The sequence below is a fragment of the Mus caroli genome, unplaced genomic scaffold (assembly GCF_900094665.2).
Source record: "Mus caroli unplaced genomic scaffold, CAROLI_EIJ_v1.1 scaffold_3146_1, whole genome shotgun sequence".
In the NCBI taxonomy this organism is placed as follows: domain Eukaryota; kingdom Metazoa; phylum Chordata; class Mammalia; order Rodentia; family Muridae; genus Mus; species Mus caroli.
In genome coordinates, this window is record NW_018390810.1 from 79,720 (window position 1) to 85,607 (window position 5,888).

The 5,888-nt window shown below is 34.1% G+C and overlaps 1 pseudogene; it reads right to left on the minus strand.

Moving 5' to 3' along the window:
- Positions 1–1,784: 1,784 nt before the first annotated feature.
- On the minus strand, positions 1,785–3,481 carry LOC110288842 (annotated as a pseudogene).
- Positions 3,482–5,888: the final 2,407 nt, after the last annotated feature.

Genomic DNA, 5,888 nt, shown 5'->3' on the forward strand with positions numbered 1-5,888 from the left:
GGAACAACAATATGAACTAACCAGTACCCCAGAGCTCTTGACTCTAGCTGCATATGTATCAAAAGATGGCCTAGTAGGCCATCACTGGAAAGAGAGGCCCATTGGACTTGCAAACTTTATATGCCCCAGTACAGGGGAACGCCAGGGCCAAAAAAATGGGAATGGGTGGGTAGGGAAGTGGGGGGGAGGGTATGGGGGACTTTTGGGATAGCATTGGAAATGTAATTGAGGAAAATACGTAATAAAAAGAAAAGACACTGTACTCTTTGAAAGGACAATACACCGTACAATATACTTGTCAGATGCCTAGTGTTACACCATACCTCCTTCAAGATGGAATAGCTGAATAAAAAAATTGGTATTCTGCTAAAAAAAAATAACTCTTGATCATCTTCAATTATATATAGTTCACTAAGGGATGTAAAATCATTTTATGTTACATGATTTTTCTAATAAGTACGTTATATAAGTTACCTTAAACACTTTTGAGTGGGAAAAATCATTTTTCTTTGTTCTTAATTTTTGATTATTTAAATTTTATACATCAAACATTAATAACATTGAGTAGTTTGAGAATCCTATAATACATAAAAATTTTTTCAATTTTTATATTCATATCCATTTATACCATAAAATTATTATTAATGAATATTTAATACTATCCATAACTGAGGATCCTATATCTAATGTTGAGTACTAACTTGTTTCAAAACATACAAACCATTCTTTGGGAATTAAGCATAGTAAAAGAGCATAAAATATTAAAAATGAATCATTAAGAAATATTTTCAAAAGCCCTTATATGATACCATCTGACATAGTAAGAGAGTATTTAAAACAAATTATATATCTGTGTACATTGTCTAACAATCAGTTTACTTAAAAAAGATTATCAGTGTTTCTAGGATAGAAATTATTTTATCAGTAAACATATTCAGCAGTTAAGAGCACTGACTGCTTTTACAGAGATCCTGAGTTCAAGTCCCAGCAACCATATGGTGACTCACAACCATCTGTAATGAGTTCTAATGCCCTCTTATGCTGTGTCCTAATATAGCTTCGGTGTACTGATGTATAATAATAAAAATGAATCTTTAAAAAAATCATTTTCTAAGATATAATACTTGTCAAAATCTCTTTTTTTTATTGATCGGTGAATATACTGAACTATTGAACTTGGTGTTTTAAAAAATCCAGGAACAAGCTTGGGTTTGTTTTGTAAAAGTGAATATACAATTTTATTTAACATTCAAACTCCATTAAGACATGCAATATAGCAATTTTATTGGAGTGTAAACCTAGGATGATTGCTTGTGGAGGCTTAGCAAGAGGGTCCAGTTTACACTTAGCAGTAATTATTTTATTGAATAAACACAATAACAACAAAATGCTTTCAATTTTTTTTTCTAAAAATAAATCACTTTTAAAGGCCTTCCTAGTCAGGCTAAAGACAAACGCTATAAAGGCAAATATGCAAGTTTAAGATAATTAGCTGATTTCATACAGCACTTTTTTCTATCTTTTAGTCCAAAAATATATTATTAAGAGATAGAGAACATCTCATATAATCGTTTCTCCATAACTACTATGAATTTCTGAGAAAAAAGATTTTACAGACAGCATGCCCAACAGTCTAACTCTAACGAGCTAAGAAGTGCTCAGGACCAAAGTCAATTTGCTATCAGAATCTGTAGTTATGATCCTTTATGAGCATTGAGAAAAGATTCAAATAGTCTCAAAGAAGCACAACCATGTTGCGATCACCTATTCAGCAACAGTGAGCACTACATTAGGTCAGCCATATTCATGGGCATTTCCTCCATTGTGGTATTGTAGAAAGTCTCATTAACACAAAGAATCCTCTTGTATTCTTCAATAACAAAGTTTATAGCCACACCTCCCACATCGAACCCCTCTGCCAATTCTGGGAATATAGTTTTCACAATTGGTATGTAGATCATAGTTTATAACCAAGGTTACTTGTTGCAAGTCAATCTCATGGGTCAACAAATCAGTAGTGATCAGAAGATGGCTTGACCCTGTTTGGAATTCCCTTGTGATGAGATCTCTTTTCTTCTGTTGTAGAGAGCAGAAATTGTGAAGTCCCTGGCATGCATTTTCTCCATGCACCTTGAATAGAGAAAAATAACCACATTGTGATAGTCAAAGTCTCATACAAGTCACAAAGAGTACCCAGCTTCCACTCTTCTCGCTCAATATTAATATAAAATCGCTTGATTCCTTCAAGGGTCAACTCTTCTTTCTTCACCAGAATTCAAATTTGATCACTCATGAATTTCTTGGTCATTTCCAGCACATCAGATGACATTGTGTCAGAAAGCAACGTATCCTGAATGATAAGCTCTGACTTATATCCACAAATAATTGTTCAGGTGACGCTTCCTTCCAGCACAGTTCTGAGAAGTAAATATTATTTATGCTATGCAATTATCATGAATATTTATAAAACACATGCCTAAGAATAATTTTATATTTTCCTCTCATATAGTGAGTATTTCATGTAACAAATGCAATTATGATTTTGTTTTATAAACATAAGAAATTTTCACTAATTACAAATGCTACTAAATTAAACTTACTAAAAATTATCAGTTAAGCCTTTAAGTGCCCTCAATTTTATGAGTCAAGGAGTCAAACAGTCTGTATATATAAATTTAACAGTTTTCTATACAGACCTGCCTTCTTTCTTTTTCTTTCTTTTTTCCTCTTCACTGTCTCTCTTCTCTCTGTCTGTCTCTGTCTCTGTCTCTCTCTCTCCTGTTCTTCTTGTACAGTTCTTCCCTTTTCTTTGTAAGGCTTTTGTGTAGCTCAGACCGTCTTTGAACTCAATATACACTTGAAGAGTTGAGGATAACTTCGAGCTCCATAGCTCTCCCCTCCCCTGATCTTCCAAGAGTTGGGATTACAAGAGTGCACAGCGCTTGTAACTCCTTTCATTAGTTGTATGATTTTTATCATTTTCTTCAGTGACTAAAGTGTATAAAGCAATGTAGCTTGAATCAACCAACAGGAACACATTGTCTTGTCCCCTGAGAATAGTGAGACCACTTATTCCAGATCGTGGTCTGACTCTTGGTGGTGAAAAATACTAGACTGGACATAAAGACACATTAGAGGATAAGTTGGTGTTAAATTATTTCCAAACTTAAAAAATCTCTAAAATATGCCAAAATTTCTTCCTTCCAAACTTCAGTTGACCACTCATATCTAAAAGAAGCCTTACAATTAACCACCTGACAGAGACTCAGAGCTATGGAAACTCCCACCTTCACAGAGGCATTTATGGCCTCCTGGAGTGGGAAGGAGCTGGAAAAGGACTGTGCTAAATAGAGATTTTCACCCAGTAGCGAAGCAGAAGGCAGATGTTTATGTTCCAGTGTGGGAAGAACAGAAGTCTCCGACAGCTGTTTGTGAACGATGCCTGTGTTCTGATATTTTCACATTGCATCAGTTTGCTCATTAGTTTAATACTGGAAGGGAATCTGTGTTAGGAATACTATTGTAATTTTAATAATTACCAAATTTCAATTATGAACTGTATGGGGAGAGAAAAAAATGTTTTATTTGTACACTGAAAGACTTTCAAATAGTTGTAGTACTGCTATATATTCTAAAGTTCTCATTGTAGAAAACCGAAAGTGTAGTTTTTAAATTGTTGAAGTAGTTATTTGTAAAGATTATAATTTAACGAGTTTGTATTATTTTTCTCCCTTATTGATACTTTTAGACACATGTAAAATAACTAAAAATTATTCTCAGTGTTACTGTTTAGAATATGTTAGTTGTTATGATTTGACTGGTTTTCAAAAAAACAAGTATACAGTATCATATCCAATTATTACTTTCTAAGATGAAATATTCAGAAGAAGAAAGGAATGGGGTTTCTGATCCTTTGCCTTCTCTTCAGCTTCTTTTACTCCTACTGGGGTTGTGCCTAGCCTTATTTCGTCTTGTGATGCAGTGTCCAGTTGGTATTCGTGGGAAGGTTGCACTTTTCTGAAGGAAAATAGACAAGCAGTAGATCTGTCTGGGTTAGTGTATTGTATTAAAGAATAATAAATAGGAAAATGCAAGCTATGGATGAATTCTATTCATAAAACTAAATCCAGCATAAATAATAAATCATATTTCCAAAGTAAAAATAGTTCTATTATTCTTTTGTTGACAATCTATATATGTGAATTGACAAAGCATTTACTTGATGTACTAGATATATATGCCACTGTGTCCCTCAGCCTGCTTGAACTTTGTGCGAACTCATTGAAGTCCCTGGTCTCCTCTTTGCCTCAGTCTCTAATCCTTGTCATTTAAAATAAAAGATTTCAAATTTTAACAAAACGAGGCACCTCTCCTCATATAAAAAGCATTCCAAAAGCAGGCAAAATCATCTGAGACAGCCCCTGCTCCCAATGTTAGGAGTCCCACAAGAAGACTGAGTATCAGAAATGTAACATATATGCAGTCCCATGCAGGCTCATTCATTGTTGGTGTAGTCTCTGTGTACCCCTGGGAGCCCAAGTTAGTTGATTATGGGGTGTGGGTGTTGTCTTGGAGGAAAGGAGGAAGAAAAAACTGCAATCAGAATATAGTAAATGAGAGAATAAATTTTAAAAATTAAAAAAATTAGGTGGAACAACAATATGAACCACCCAGTACCCCCCAGAGCTCGTGTCTCTACCTGCATATGTATCAGAAGATGGTCTAGTCGGCCATCAGTGGAAAGAGAGGCCCATTGGTCTTGCAAACTTTATCTGCCTCAGTACAGGGAAATGCCAGGGCCAAGAAGTGGGAGTGGGTGGGTAGGGAAGTGGGTGGGGGAGCAGGTGGGGGACTTTTGGGATAGCATTGGAAATGTAAATGAAATAAATACCTAATAAAAAAGCAAAAAAACAAACAAACAAACAAACAAAAAACGAAAACAAAAAGAAAAGAGATAAAACAAACAACAAACAAACAACAACAACAAAACCTTTCCTCCCCAACTTGCTTTTGGTCATGGAATTCTATTGCAGCAATAAAAACCCTAAGACACTGACTTTGTAGTTAGGCTAAAGAAATTCAGTAAATGATAAGAGAGTTGGAAATTTTGAACAAAGGGTATTTACAAGGGAACTTGGCCAAAATGGATAGTTGGCTCTTCAATTTTAGACAAAGTTTTTACCTTTTTGTTTTTGTTACTAATTGAATTGCAGTCGTATTTATATGCAGGTCAAAAGAAAGGAAAGTAAAATTATTAAAGGAAATAAAAAAGAAAAGAAAAATGAAAGAAACACCTAATTAAAAAAAAAAAAAAGAATTGCCTTGGTCACAGTGTTTGTTCACAGCAGCAAAACCCTTACTAAGACAGATAGCATCACTCACATGGACTGAGCCCTTTCCCATCAACCACTAATTAAGACAATGTCTTACAACTGGATGTTTTAGAACATTTTCTCAACTGGGGTCCCCTCCTATCTGTCTCTCGTCCAGTCAACACAAAGCTACCCAGAAAAACTGATCCCCTTTCAATTTGACACATAAGCATTACCAGTATTAAGCCACAACATTTCCTTTCTTATCCATCCCCAAGTTCTCACATTAATATGAACATAATTTAAAATATTTCAAATTGCAAAAGTTCCACAATCTTTAAAAATGTAATTTCTTTAAAATCCAAAGTCTTTTAAAATTCAGTCTCTGACCTGTGGGCTACTGTAAAGTAAAAAATAAAATAAAATAAAATAAAATAAAACAAACAAACAAAAAACAATTTATGATTTACAGATAAATTACCTAGTAAATCATAATATTCTGATTATGCATGTATTATTGATTGGCTAATTTTGAATTAATTTATACTTTTAGTTGTTCTTCAATTTAGGTTTCTA